A 16,474-nucleotide genomic window follows, 5' to 3' on the forward strand; every position below is an offset into this window, starting at 1 on the left:
GTCCTCATTACCCCTTAGAGAGAGAGAGCTTGAAAATATCTAGATATTTGTTGGATGGAACTAAAAGCTCATTGGACCCCTCTTTAGCCCAACCAATAGCATTCAAGCACACCATGTGGCTAAGCATAGGGAGACTCTAACGTGTCCCATGTGCCCTTTGAGAAAAGGGGTGCCTTTTGGGTGAGTGGGAGGTTAAGTCAAAGATTCCCCTAACTTTGAAACTTTCATGCATGGGAATATTCCCAAGCACCTTCCTCATTAAGTTTGTAGGGTCTCTTTTTGACTCAAGCACTTTACACCCCATGCATAGGAAGCTTCTTAAGCACCTTCCTCATTAAGTTTGTAGGGTCTCTTTTTGACTCAAGCACCTTATCCCTCATGCATAGGAAGCTTCTCAAGCACCTTCCTCATTAAGTTTGTAGGGTCTCTTTTTTATTCAAGCACCTTACCCTTCATTAAGTATGACAAGCACCTCAAGTACCTTAGTCATCAAGCATGTGCCTTAGTCATCAAGCACGACAAGCACCTCAAGCACCTTAGTCATCAAGCACGACAAGCACCTCAAGCTTAGGTTGGGTTCCCACCTCAAGCAGCCCTAGCTTTTTGCCTAAGGTCAAAGGACTTTTAACACTAACCATTGGAGGTCTTTAATGAAGCTAACCCTAAGGTCTTTTAAGCTCCATTAGATGCACGTTTCTCTTTGATAGACTACCTCCTTTTGGACCCCTATTGAGATTGAACCATCTCTCCTCTTGGTCCCCTGTTGAGGTAAGTCTAGAAGCACTTATTTCGCAATGCTCTTTGATAGACCATCTCCTTTTGGACCCCTACTAAGATGCAACCATCTCTCCTTTTAGTCCCGTGTTGAGATAGGTCGAGAAGCACATGTCTATATTCTAATCCTTGTTCACGTTTATTATCCCACATTAAATGATCAGTTTAATATGAGAAAATCATTTGGATTGGTTAGATATTAGATTTTATGACATTACCTCTCTACTTCCTAGATTCTCAAAGAGACACTTCTAGAAATTACTGGTCATTCTAGGATCTTTGTTCGACACTTATGGGTGTTGGAAATCCACGATGCTTGAAAATTTGAGATCTAGAGAGGGTTGCCATTTGATGTGCCTTAATAGTCTTTTTGACAGCCATAGAGTGAAGCACAAAGGGAGTGGGAGACAATACCTTATGAGATAACAGAGATATCCTTGAATGAGAAGGCCCATATCACAGAACACGTCTCGAAGCAATACCAGCTACTAACAGATTCATTGGAAGATTTCAAGCCGCGGACGGAGAGATAGTGAAGACCACCATTTTCTCAAGGGAAATGTGGACACTACACCAAAAGCCAAAAGTGCAAGCAGGGGACAGGTGCCTAAAGCTGGACAGCTTCCTACGATTACCGCCATGGGGAGCGGATTTTAGAAGAGCTCATGAACTTATAAGCTCAATTCAGTACAATGGGGAAGCCACCCTAATTGACAAAGATGGAGCAACCATCAAGCTTAAGATCACAATAGAAACAATCAATAAAGCTCTCCATCTGCAGCAAGGGACGCACAATCTATTGTAAAAGACAAAAGCAATAGACAATGACAAAGCCTTCCTAAAGCAAAGAGGACACAAGTTGACATATCAAGATTTGATCTACTTAGAAACCAAATTGCCATTGCGCCTCATAGCACAACACTTCAAATTACAGAAGCCACCAAGATACATAGAACCGCTATTGCACATGGCAGTAGTAATGGCAATCGGCTTAGCAGAGAGAAGATTTATCAACTGCGACTTTGGAAATTACCTCTTAACAACATCCTCGGAGCAAATCTAAAGGGGAGCCAAAAGAGCAAGACCTACATGAATGCGGGACCAGTGCTGACGCGAATTGCCTATCAAGCATTAGGGATGATTGATGATCTACCACCCGTGGAAGCGCAGATAGATTTGATCCACAAGTTTAAAAGAGCAGTAAAATCGGTGGCAGGACCATCAACAAGGCCAAAACCAGAAGCTAAACAAACAAGGCAAAGTGCAACATAAACAGACACTGACATTGGAAAAGACAGAGTCAGATGCTCTGAGTAGCCAAGAAGTTGCATCTCAGCAAAGAGATACCCCTTCGGAGTACCAATCTTCAGAGGAGGTGAATGACAGTGAGTTCTCCCTGGGATATACAAGATTGAAGAAGAGAATAGCCCACGTGGCAGAGGCCATCCCAATTACCCAAGCCAGGAAAACAATGGAGAAAGCACAAGCACTGAGAGAAAGAATCCGGTTGTAGAAGCACGACGAGAAACTAAGTAAGGGAACAAAAGCGGACGATGAAAAGGAGGAGGAGGAAGAAGAAAATGTTCCATTATTACGCAGGCAGACAACATCTCTGGAGCAAATCAAGCAGCAAAAAAGACAAGAGGCCAAGGAAAATCTAAACATTGCCAGTGCCACGCGACAACGGATCCAGAACGAGCTCAAACTAAAGATGGAGCTAAGAGAAAGAGAAGAGGCAAAGCTGCCTCGCATCGATCATCTTGAATCATCTGACGAATCCTATAAGACCAAGGAAAAAGAAGATAACCCACAAGAGAAGAGAGAGTAGGACATGCCCAACCAGCAGAGTCAAGAATTTGAATCTGCAAAAGACAAAAGGTACCTTCAGAGGCTACAACGAAAAAGAGAGAAAAAGTTGTAGACCTCCCAGAGTAAGGAGCGGAGAAGGTGCAATCAAAAGAAAAGACAAATCAGGAAATGGAGACAACACAACCAAAGCCTACTACAATTTCAACGGCAATTCAAGTACTAAAACTGAAGGAAAAAACAAATGACGAGGCTGAGACATCAGATCAAGGTCAAAGAAGCGAGCAAAAACCAAGATCGCCTTGTTCGTAAGCGGTAGTAGAGGTGGGAGAAAAAATAATCAAGTCATTCAACATTGATACTTATTTAGAGCAGATCAAGCTCTAGTTCCAATGCCAAAGGGCTCTCTACAACCTGCACGAGCTAGAGCTGGAAGATACCAAAAGAGAGGCGTCTAAGGCAGTTGAAAATACCTTGCAGCTAAAAGGAAGAATAAAGGAATTGGAGAAAGTGCAGCTACAAGTCCGGTCTGAGTTGCAAAAAGAACAAGAAAATTCGGCCTATTATTACAAGGAGGTGCAACATTTTAATGATCCAAACACTACTCTGCAAGTCGAGCAGCAACGCCTCGAGGAGGAACTAACCAAATAAAGGGAACAGAACAAAACGGTGCAAGATTCGTATGCGGTGGTCAGTAGGACTCTGACCAAGCTTTTAGCCATACAAGAGACTCCCACCTCCTCAACCATGACCGGTAGATCAACCTCACTGAACCAAGAGGTTCATGATCTAAAAGAGGCCCTTGCTCAAGAAAAGTATGATAGACAAATCATCACAGTAGGACATAGGGCACTGCAAAAAGCCAAAGACGAGGAAATTGAAGAATTGAGGAAGCAGTTGGCAGAGGCACGGGGGGACTTGGAGGCTCTGAGGGCAATTCAAGCAAAGCCTCAACAAACAGCCCCAGTGGCTTTGAGCAAGCAGGAGGATTTGATCAATCCACATTCGAAGCTCACCAAACAAATGTGCCAACTACAAGTACTGGAAAAGCAACGCAAAAATCTACAGTTCTAGCCACAACATCCTTCTCCGATTCGGCCAAGGAAGAAATTCAGCGCTTGATCTCAGAAGTCAAAGACCCCGCGCACAAAGAATATCTGTAGTATGAATTGAAAGTGTTGGAATCGGCTTCCCTAGCGTGTCGATTGAAACAATCCAAGTTGCTTCCCTCGATCAAATCTCAAGTTTTGGTATACCACACATTTTGAAACATATTGTTGTATGTTTACTTTTCATGGTAGACCAACAAAAATACATTTCTATTCCTTGAAGAGTAGGTTATGGATTCCCTTTCTGCCCCGCATAAGGAGAAGATTGGATTCATACATGACTTTCTTATTGTATGGGTGAGTAACACATAGCCTATTGCCGTTTGGAAGATAACCATCCTTCAAGGTGAATGGTTTTTTTTTCCTTCCCTAATGCAAAGGCTATAATTACATACTTAAAGTTTCGGTCACTAGCATACTCATCTATCATAAAAGATAGATCATTGTGAGTTTCTATAGACACCACATTTACCCTTGGTCGTTGTGAAAGTGCATCAACCACTTGATTTTGCTTGTCAACAATGTGAGCAATATGAAATTTAAATTGCAAAAGAAAAATTTTCCCACCTAATTTATTTGTCGGAGAGCTTGGTTTGCGTCATGAAGTTCTTGAGGCTTTGTGATCCATTCCTAGGATGAATGGAGTCCCCAAGTGATAGTGTTTCCACCTGTTAGGGCATATAGAATATCTAGTAGCTCTTTTTAGTATTTGCCCAAGACACACTTATCGAAGTTGAGTCTTTGACTCATATGCTATGGTATGCCCTTCTTGAAGCAAAATAGCTCCAAGGCAATTACCACAAGCATCATTGGACCTCAAATGGCTTTAAGAGATCTAGTAGTGTGAACACATGTTGAGAGATAAGATTCTCCTTAAGCTTCTTCAAAAGCTTTTTGCACTTTTGCAGTCCATGAATACTTAACGTTCTTTTTCGTTAAATCATGTAATGGGCTTGCTTTTAGCGAGATTTTTTTTTTTTAATGAAGCATCTATAGTATGCACCCATACCTATGAAGCTTCGTACCTCCTGTAGATTCCTTGGATTAGGCCATCCTTTTATTATCTCTAACTTTGTTGGATCCATACGGGTGCCATCTTTAGAGATAATGTGACCTAAATATTGAATCTCTTGTAGGAAAAATTCACTTTTCTTTTGATTAATGAAAAGCTTATTCTCTCTCACAACTTGAAAGATTACCTGGAGGTGTCACTTGTACTCCTCAAGAGAATTTGAATGGCCTGAATATTTTTGTCCATCATGAGTTTGAATGCGTCTGGAACATTTGTCAGGCCAAAAGTTGTAAATTATCAAATAGATCTTCTACCCGCGGCATGGAAAATCTATTTTTGATAGTAATCTTATTTAGTGTTGTAGACATGTAGTAGTGTTAGTGTGTATACGCGCTTCACCAGGGGCACTTTTCTCCCACTGGGTTTTTCCCCCTGGACATCCGGTGTGAAAGGACACCTTATCTCTTAGGGTTTCATATAAGCTTTGCAGCTCTGAGTTTGTATACGGTTTTTCCCCCTGGACATCCGGTGTGAAAGGACACCTTATCTCTTAGGGTTTCATATAAGCTTTGTAGCTCTGAGTTTGTATACTCTATTATTCTAATACAGAGAGAGAGACTACAGAGATCTCGTACGCAAGCTCTGTGTCTTCTCCTTCTCCATCTTCTTCCTACTCTGAGTTGTTGTCTTTCTTCTGTTTCCTGTTTCATCATCTTCAACAATTGGTATCAGAGCAAGGTGATTTCCAGAGCCTCTACTTGCATTTTCGCGTTCGCGCGCGCAATTGCAGTTTTCAGGCAGTTTTCGGAAAATTTGCTCGTGGGAGCATCCTCGACGTTCCGGGAGTATTCTGACGGGAGGACCTGGGGTTTTACCCCCCTTTCGAAGTCGTTCGAGCCCTCAAGATTTTGTTCTGAGCAGTGTAGCAGAAGTTACTTTTCGGAGGCGTTAGATCAAGAGGGTGTGCTTTTTGACAGATTTTCTTCAGGTAAACAGTTCTTTTGGGAAGCAGCTTGTCTTAGCTTTGTGCTGAGATTTTGTGTAGAGTTTTGCTTGGATTGGAGAGGAGATTTGTGAATCTCTTGGAGGTTATTTTGCTCTCTTGTGTGCATCCACAGTATAGCTCAATCTACGGAGAAAGAGATTTTTGGTGCGTTTACATCCGAAGACAATTTGGATGGTACCAACTATTCTCTTTAGTCTTTTATGGCCAAAAATGTTTTGGTTGGTAAAGGATTGTGGGATTATGTATCTGGAGATGAAGTTCGTCCAGGTAGCATTGCACCTGCCACGCCTGGTCGTGGTGCAGCTGTTGGTGCAGGACCCTCACAAGTCACTCCAGAGCAAAAGAGTTGGGATACTAAAGATGCACAAGTTATGGCTATGATTGCCTTAATCATAAAGAGGACAATCACACCACATATCAGATCTTGCAGAACTTCTGAGGATGCTTGGAACACTCTGCAAGCTATGTTTGGAGGAAGAAACGCTGCCAGAATAGAGTTTTTGAAGAAACAACTTGACAAAATACAGATGGACGAAGGTGACGATATCGTCGAGCATCTTACAAAAATCAGGGATCTTAAAGAGCAATTGCTTAGCATTGATGAAGTGATTCCAAAGAAGGACTTGGTTTCCAAAACACTCAATTCACTACCACCATCTTATTTGACTTTTCAGACTTCTTTGACTCGGTCTTTGCGAGCTAATCCGGAGCCTCTTCATTTTGAAGAGTTAGTGGCTTTGCTATTGCAGGAGGATAAATCATGTAAGAACAAGTCTTTACAGGTGGATGGTATGGATCATGCTCTTGTTGTACAGAATAAAAACAAGGGTAAAGAGAGTGCTCATTACTCCAAGTCTAGTGCAGGACAATCTTCAGAGAAGTCTAAAGGTGATTCCGACAAGTCCAAGAAGAAAGGTAAATGTCACTACTGCAAGAAACCTGGTCACTACATTAGTGAGTGTAAAAAGCGAATTGCTAAAGAAAAGAAGAAAGAGTCAAGTTTGGTTGTTTCAGCTTCTGGTGATTCTTCTACAGCTAAAGAAGAGTCTGCAAACTTTGTGCAGGATTCTTATGCTTTTGTAGTATGTTCAGATTTTTCTGCTTACAGTGTTGACAAGACACAAATGATTTGGTACTTTGATAGTGGTGCATCCAGGCATATTACTTTAAGGAAGGATTTGTTTTGTTCATTGGATGCAGCTCCAGCAGGAAAGAAGGTGACATGTGTAAATAATGCTTCTTATCCAATCAAAGGCGTTGGTAAGATTTTGATTACCATTTCAGATGGTTCAGATTTATGCTTACCAGATGTCTTATATGTTCCAGGGATCAAGAAGAATTTGTTGTTTGTATCCTCTCTTGCAAAAAATGGTCTTCGGGTCATTTTTGAGGATGACAGATGCGTTGTACGAGATCGAGAGAATGGTTATTCTCTTATCACTACAAGTACGCTGGAAAATGGACTATTTGTGCTAGATCGTTATGAAAAGCAGATTCAGGTATGTATTGCAGAAACAAAGACTCGGGCCATGCAGGATGCTGAGTTGTGGCATGCTAGAGTTGGGCATGTTGGTTATGGCACTTTGATGACTTTACAACGTCATAATATGGTGCATGATTTGTCTTTATTGGAGATGCCACCAAGACATGTATGTGAAGGTTGCGTTCTTGGAAAGATGCACAGATTTGCATTTTCGCAGGATGGTTCAGTTAGAGGGACACGAAAGTTGCAGCTTGTACACAATGATGTATGTGGTCCTATGAGGACACCATCTTTGGGAAACAGCCTTTATTTTGTGACCTTCATTGATGACTTTTCCAGGTTTTGTTGGGTGTATCCACTCAAAGCAAAGTCAGATGTGTTTGCAGTTTTTCAACATTATGTCGCCATGGTTGAAAATGAAACAGGTTACAAAGTACAGACTCTTCGTACCGATCGAGGAGGTGAATACATGTCAGGTGCATTTAAGGATTTTTTGGGAAAGAAAGGCATTAAACACCAATGCACTATGCCATACACACCACAACAGAATGGTGTTGCAGAAAGGAAGAACAGGTCTTTAATGGAGACGGCTAGATGTATGCTCAAGGCTAAGAGTTTGCCTCATAAGCTATGGATGGAGGCAGTTGCTTGTGCAGCACATGTTTTGAACAGGTGTCCAACTCGTGCCTTGAAGACCATTACTCCATATGAAGCTTGGTATGACAAAAAACCTTCAGTCAGTTATCTTCGTGTTTTTGGTTGTCTTGCTTATGCTCACATCCCTTAGCAGTTACGTGGGAAGCTTGATGATAAAGCAATCAAATGTATATTTGTGGGGTACAATAGTGGAAGTAAAGGTTATAGACTTTACAATCCTGCTACAAACAAGATTTTTGAAAGTCGTGATGTAATTTTTGCAGAAACTACTGCTCAACCTATGGTTGCTTTTGATGTACCTCATATGCAGACACATGATGTATTTGAAGGTTTGCTTCCTTCTTTTGTGGAGAATCAAGAATCACAACAGGTTGATAATCTTGATCAATCTTTTGATCAGCATGTGACACCTCATGATGTAGAGGAAATTGTGCGTGAAGAGCAAGAAGTTCTCAGGGAAGAAAGAACCTTGCCTAAATGGGTTCAGAAAACTTTGCAGGATAGCAAGTTGGATGCACCGTTGCCACGAAAAACACGTGTTGTTACTACTTTTGGTAGAGAGCAAGTAGATTTGGCTTGCTTTAGCACTCTTTGTGATGCAGATGAGCCTGATTCATTTGAACAAGCTTTAGAGTGTGTTCAGTGGAAAGATGCTATGCAGCAAGAAATTGATTCTATTCATAAGAATCATACATGGGATCTAGTGGACTTGCCTACAGGTAAAAAACCTATTGGTACAAAGTGGGTTTTTAAGGTAAAAAGGAAACAAGATGGTACTGTTGACAGGTACAAAGCAAGGCTTGTGGCAAAAGGCTATGCGCAACAGAAAGGCATAGATTATGATGAAACCTTTGCTCCCACTTCTTGTGCGTCCACAGTTAGATCACTAGTTGCAATTGCTGCTCATCATGGTTGGAAAGTGCATCAGTTGGATATCAAAAGTGCTTTTTTGAATGGTGATTTGCAGGAAGAAGTTTATGTAAGTCAACCAAGTGGTTTTATTGTAAAAGGTCAAGAGCAAAAGGTATGTAGATTGCGTAAAGCTTTGTATGATATCAAACAGGCTCCAAGAGCATGGTATAAGAAGATACATACTTATTTGATTGGCCAGGGATTTCAGAATAGTCCAACAGAAAGTACTTTGTATGTCAAAAAGAGAGATGGAGTTCTCATTATGCTAACACTTTATGTGGATGATATGCTTCTTACAGGCAATAGTGCATATGACATTGAAGCGTTTAAAGATGCTTTGAGAAAAACCTTTGAGATGTCTGATCTTGGTTTGCTACATTATTACTTGGGTATTCAGTTTGTGCAATCAGAGGATGGCATATACATGCTGCAGGCAAAATATTTGCATAAAATTTTGGACAAGTTTGGTATGCAAAATTGTAAACCAATCTCTACACCCGTAGAAACTGGATCAAAGTTGAGCATGCACGATGTTGGAGAACCTTTTGATGTACATACTTATGCAGCAGCGGTTGGTTGCTTGATATATTTGGCAGGCAACACTCATCCAGACATTCAATTTGGGGTTTCAGAAGCAAGCAGATTTATGCACAGCCCAGGTATGCATCATTGGCAGGCTGTGAAGTGCATACTTCGTTACCTTTCACGTACCCCTAATCTTGCCATGTTCTTTCCAAGGGGGGATATGTATGGAAAGCACAGTTCTATGCAGCTTCTTGGTTACAGCGATTCAGATTGGGCTGGTGATTTTGACACACGACATTCCACAAGTGGCAATTGTTTTTTCTTGGGGATGCATGTATATCTTGGCTAAGCAAGAAGCAACCCACAGTGGCTACATCAACTTGTGAAGCTGAGTACAGGGCAGCTTTCACGGCAACAGTTGATTGTGTATGGATACGCACGTTATTGGCAGATCTTTGTGAGTGTCAACAGGCACCCACTACCATTTTCACTGACAGTCAGAGTGCTATGGCAGTTGCAAGGAATCCAGTATTTCATGCAAGAACAAAGCACATAGATGTTCACTACCACTATGTCAGGGAAAGGCTACATGCAGGGGAGATCACACTAACTTATTGTCCTACACAGGATAACATTGCAGATCTATTTACGAAGGCGTTATCACGAGAAAAGTTTGAAGCTTTCCGAAAAGCTTTGGGCTTACTCTCATACACATGATGATCTGCTACCTTGTACGGATTCACACTATCACTACAGGGGGGATTTGTAGACATGTAGTAGTGTTAGTATGTATACGCACTTCACCAGGGGCACTTTTCTCCCACTGGGTTTTTCCCCCTGGACATCCGGTGTGAAAGGACACCTTATCTCTTAGGGTTTCATATAAGCTTTGTAGCTCTAAGTTTGTATACTCTATTATTCTAATACAGAGAGAGAGACTACAGAGATCTCGTACGCAAGCTCTGTGTCTTCTCCTTATCCATCTTCTTCCTACTCAGAGTTGTTGTCTTCCTTCTGTTTCCTATTTCATCATCTTCAACAAGTGCTCCATAGTTGACACACATGTGATATGTGTCATCTTTCCTTTGCACTAAAAGCAATGGTGAACAAAATGGAGAGGAGCTAGACCTCACCATCCCTTTTTCCACCAATTCATGCACTTGCCTCATGATCTCCTCTTGTTGAGCTTGTGAAAATCGATAAGGGGGCTTGTTAGGCAGTGAGCTTCCTGGTAGGAGCTCAATTACATGGTCATCATCCCTCATTTTAGAGGTAGCTCACTAGGGATGTCGTCAATGAAAACATCTTGGGATCCATTTGGGAAATTAGACAACTCTAATTCCTCTTGATTCCTTTTATTGCAAGGATACGGTGCTCCCCGACTCGTTAGCATCTATGTACATGCTCTCTTCCCTGTAGGCAAAGTAGATTCTCCTTTCAGGGAACTTCATGTTGGAAGCCATGCGGTTAAACCATGGTGCCCCAACGATAACATTCTCATGTTTGAGAGTGGACATGAAGAAATCCTTTTTGTCCACATAGCTTTGGACATGAAGCCTTAATTTTCCAATTAAGGAAGTAAGTGAGGCGTCTTGTCCCTTGATAGCTCCATTGGCTTTCAATGCATCTCCCATCTCGTGGGCTTGTATGCTTAGCTTAGTGGCCAACTCCATGGATATGAAGTTATGAGTTGAACCAGGGTCAAACAAAATAAAGGCATGCTCTTCCATCTTTCCCCAAGAATAGGAAAGGAGAAATTCTTGGCAATGAGCATCCTCTTTTGGAGCTTCAAACATAGAGACTCTAGGAGTCTCATTGCGGGCAATTCACTTGGGGCAAGGACGATAACCATGGCCTTCTCCCCATGGTTAAAAAAAATTTGTGGTCCTTACAAAAAGATCTCTAGCACTTTAGGAGAGAGTTTATATTTACCTTTGTAAACTCCCTTCTCCTTGGACCAATTGTTGTTGTTGTTGGAATAGCCTTGATAAGAATTTTGGGCATTGGTTTTCCTCTTCGCATCACTTTTGTCTTTCTTTTCCATGGGCTTGACATTCCGTCTAGCCCCTTGTTGGAAATTGATGCGCAAATCAACCATGGTGTGGTGGATTACTTCGGTGATAGAACCATGCCGTTGAGAGTTGACATACTCGGCTATCTCTTTGGGTAACCCTGCAAAAAATTGTTGCTTTTGCTCGACAAAGTCTATCTTTTGAAAGATAGTAGTCTTGAGATGTAAATCCCAAAACGTGTCCACATATTTGTGGATACTCATGAGAGAGAAGCTTTAAACTTCACCATTTGGTAAGCACTTTGTCTTTTGCATCACTTGCAAGGAATTGCTTCATGATGGAAACTCGTAGAGTCTTCCATGTCTTTGGGGCTTCGCCGTTGCCACGAAGGCTAACCCACCATTGACAAGCCGATTTTTGGAAGTGCATAGCTACATGGCATAGCTTGGAGGACTCCGTGAAGCCCTCGTCTCCAAAGGCCGCATCAAATTTTTGGATGAAGGCCAATACTTTGTCAGTAGCACCAAAGGTGCCATCATAGGTGAGAAAAGAGATACTCTTTCCTCCCTCTTTGAACTTCTTTAGCTTTTGTGATCTTCGCCATGCAGGGTAAAATTTGCGATGTCCTCCCCTCTTGTATTCTCTACGAGAATAGACATAGCTTTCATCGGTAGAGGAGGAAGGTGAAGAAGGCCTCCTAAGCTCTCTCTCCTCTTGGAGAGGAAAGAAAATCCCATAAGCACGAAGTTGCTGAGTAACTTCGGCTTGCAAAGCAGGGTTGCCCATAGCTTGTTGCAACCTAGTAACAAGATAATTAACAAACATGGGGGCATCATCATTAGCACCTTCATGTGCAAAATCAAAGTTATCAATGTTCATTCTACTCTCTTGGTTATTGTCAGCCATGTTAATTAAACTTATGTACTGTTTACTTAGTGTATGCTTTGGCAATTCAAAACCTTAGTTGCTACTCCTCTTAGCCTTTGAAAATAGGCACTTAAGTATCTGCACCCACGGCTTGAATTGGTTAATTATAGAGAGTAGTGGAGTGAGTCTAACATAGCAAAGTTGCAGAGGGATAGCTCCTTTCGGACTTAGCCGTAGGCAAGTCTAAGAAGACTCCATTATTAAGACCAAAGCTCCTGAGGTGTGCACCTATCTTACATAGTGGGCTCAACAAAACCGATAATAGATCCCAATCCCACTTACCCTAATATAATTAACAAAAAAGAACCATTATAGGCTACTTAAGGACCTCTCTTCTTAAGCAAGAAAAGAGAAACCAAATGCTCTGATACCAATGTAATGGAAATGGCCTATGAACTTTGAGAGTAGCTGAATTAGAAAATTAGGTGAAGCACTTCTGTGAGATTACTTTGTGAGCATAATTGATGGTAGAAATGTAAATATTGTACTTAGTTAACTTGGCATGAACAATACTTTTGCAAGAGAGAGAGAGAGTTTATAGAACATGACAATAGTTGAGGACCGGATTTATACGGAGCCGCCGGTCCCCCCTCCAATAGGCATTTGTATTATAGTTTCTCCCATCAAGAGAGACTTGGTACAATACAATCTTTGTGTTCCTTGTGACCTAGGTGATGCAATGAAGATGGAAAGCTTCATGCATCACAAACATAACATAAAATTTGTAGAAAGCATTAACTATCCCAAGCCTCAATCCCAAGGCCTCAAACACCTTCGAAGGTGGAGAGAGCTAGCAGGGGATGAGGATAGGGAAGAGGAAGAAGAAACATTCCATAGGAGAAAGAAATAGTTCCTCACTTATCATCACTCTTCTTGCTAGCATACATAATAGCATAGTAATGAAGATGGAGAAGATGACAAGCTTAAGCATTGAAGCATGGCTCTTGGCTGGATTTGCATTCCAGATCCAAGAGTGTTGGTGTAGGCTCTTACTTCTCACAAGCTTGGAGAAGGAGGTGGAGTTCCTCAACTTTCACCAAGTGAGAATGAATCCCCAAAATGAGTGTGTGTGTGTGTGTGTGTGTGTGTGTGGTGTATATCCCCCCCAGCACCCCCCGTCCTTGCTTGGGGCGAGTTGTAGCTTTTACACATGTTCAAGCTCATTGGACCCCTCTCCCCCCCTAGCCAATCACATGCAGCATGCATTCAAGTACATGGGTAGTCTTTGGACAAGTGTCCTCCTTACCCCTTAGAGAGAGAGAGCTTGAAAATATCTAAATATTTGTTGGATGGAACTAGAAGCTCATTGGACCCCTCTTTAGCCCAACCAATAGCATTCAAGCACACCATGTGGCTAAGCATAGGGAGAGTCTGACATGTCCCATGTGCCCTTTGAGAAAAGGGGTTCCCTTTGGGTGAGTGGGAGATTAAGTCAAAGATTCCCCTAACTTTGAGACTTTCATGCATGGGAAGCTTCCCAAGCACCTTCCTCATTAAGTTTGTAGGGTCTCTTTTTGACTCTTCTTAAGCACCCTACTCATTAAGTTTGTAGGGTCTCTTTTTGACTCAAGCACCTTACCCCTCATGCATAGGAAGCTTCTCAAGCACCTTCCTCATTAAGTTTGTAGGGTCTCTTTTTGACTCAAGCACCTTAGTCATCAAGCACGACAAGCACCTCAAGCTTAGGTTGGGTTCCCACCTCAAGCTCAGCCCTAGCTTGCTTAAGGTCAAAGGACTTTTAACACTAACCATTGAAGGTCTTTAATGAAGCTAACCCTAAGGTCTTTTAAGCTCCATTAGATGCACGTTGCTCTTTGATAGACTACCTCCTTTTGGACCCTTATTGAGATCGAACCATCTCTCCTTGGTTCCCTGTTGAGGTAAGTCTAGAAGCACTTATTTCACATTGCTGTTTGATAGACCATCTCCTTTTGGACTCCTATTGAGATGCAACCATCTCTCCCGAGTCCCGTGTTGAGATAGGTCTAGAAGCACATGTCTATATTCTAACCCTTGTCCCCGTTTATTATCCCACATTAAATGATCAGTTTAATACGAGAAAATCATTTGGGTTGGTTAGATATTAGATTTTATGACAGAACCTCACACAAGCGACTCCCCTAGAAGGAATATAGATTTGTGTATCTGGGTAATTATGTGTTTGAGTAATTGAACATTACATGAAGGGGTAGGGAATGGTACATTAGTGACCATTTCTCGTAATCATTACAACCCATGGCGATCGATGGGAGTCGACAGCCATAGCGAGAGCAATGATTACAGAGGAATGGTCACTGATGGACCATTCCCGTCCGTCAAGTGTTGCTGGAAGGAGGTCCAGGTAGTACAGACAGCTGCACAAAGTCTTTCAGCTACAGAGTTTGCATAGGCCTGGGTGCTGCTTGTTCTGTGTGCTGAGTTGTCGCATACTGATTGCGTGCTATCGTGAGCATTCTGCCCACAAACCTATCAAACGTTGCTTGAAATTCCCATTGCTGATGTGGCATGCAATCATTTGCATGCTGCAGTGAGCATTCAGTCTGCTGACGTGGAGTCCAAAATTGCATTTAGTAGTAGAATCGACAGTAAATGTACGGCTCAGATTTGCTGCCCCCAAACCAACGATCTTGACGATTAGATGAGCCCCTCCATTCAAGAATTCATAGCAATATAAATGTACTATTCATGGCTGGTACAACCTTTATTATATTCAATACTTCATGGGATACCTTTTGGGATCCCATCCTCAAGTTCCAATGCTATGCTAGGATTGATCTCTAGTAAAAGGCGGATGAGAGATTTGAACTCACAACGTTCGCGTGAACTCCTAAAGGTCAACTCACCTAGCCAACCCGACATCCAACAGATCACATCTCTGCGTCCATAGCCCCCATCGATCGCCCTCGCATCTCCCCCCCCCCCCTCTCTCTCTCTCTCTATCTCTCTCTCTCTCCTCTCTGCGCGCTGCAGTGTCGGCACCTCTAGTCTGGTTTTTTTCCGCCCGCATCTGCCAAGATTCGCCAATACTGGCTTTTTCCTAAATCGTAGGCACATATACTCACAGCTATTTAAAAAACAAGTGAAAGAGTCACGACGGCTTTCAAAAACAATAAGAAAGTGATAAAATTGTTATGTTGAATTAAACTGGTATCAGTGTTTGGAAAAGGATTGCCTCAGCTTAGTCTTGAGCCGATTGAAAATCAAAACTAGCTAGCTGTAAACCATGGTAAACGGAAGAAAAACTGGTGAAATATGTTGAGAAAACACGTATGTGTGTGTGTGTGTAAAATTTACTAAAATTATGCAAGGTGAAGCTTCACTTTAGCATTCTAAAACAATAGAATGCAAGAAAGGTAAAGACATGTGTGAAATGAAAGGTAAGTCTCAAGTATGTCCCTACAATCCATTTTTAGTTTCTTTTTATAAGAATCAGCCAAGATGCTTTTGTAAAAGTTTGGATGAAAGTGGAAAGAAAGGGGAGGGGGGGTTCGCATGGACATGGCATGTGGATGTGATAGCAAGAGGAAAAGAGAGTTTTTTTCGAGGGCACCAATGTTCGGGAAGAATGTGTCCCAGGTTAATATCGTGCTATTTTCAATTTCAAAAATCTAGATAGAGGGTAAGGGGAAAATGACAAACTCAGTGTGAAAACCCAAAAAAACTTGATTTTATAAGGAAAAATTACCAAAATACCCTTCTAATTTGTGGCAATTAGGGTTCATTGTTTTCCCTTTTGTGAAATTTGCTCTTCACAAATTCAAAGAAAAGAATTCTGTATGGTTGGAAAAATGAATTTTCTTGAGTGCACCGATTGTGTGGCACGGGAGCGTGTGACGCTTGGAGAGAGAGAAAGGCCAGGGCAGTACTGCAATCGCGTTTGTCTCTGTGTGTGTTGCATGCCAAAAGGGTGGGCTCTCTCTCTCTCTCTCTGTGGTTTTTATGCAGCGATAGAATCTGTTTCTCTCTCCCTGGTTTGACGATGTGGTTGCAAGGTGAGCTGCTTCAAGAGCTCGTGTGATATGGCCATCAATCGACAGCAGAGGGAGGGGGGATGCACCTGAGGAAGAGCTCTGGGGTGTCTAGAGAACATAGAGAGAGGGAGGGATGGAGGAACAACAACAAGGGTAAGTTGTGCCTTCTTTGCATTGGCTCACCCACATCAGCGATGGCAAAGGGCAAGCTGTGTGCAATCCGCTAAGGGGGGAGCGGAAGGGATGACGAGTGGGGACAAGGATGGAGCGTATACGTAGG

This window comes from Adiantum capillus-veneris, chromosome 18 (genome assembly GCF_014529385.1).
Source record: "Adiantum capillus-veneris isolate H3 chromosome 18, ASM1452938v2, whole genome shotgun sequence".
Taxonomy (NCBI): domain Eukaryota; kingdom Viridiplantae; phylum Streptophyta; class Polypodiopsida; order Polypodiales; family Pteridaceae; genus Adiantum; species Adiantum capillus-veneris.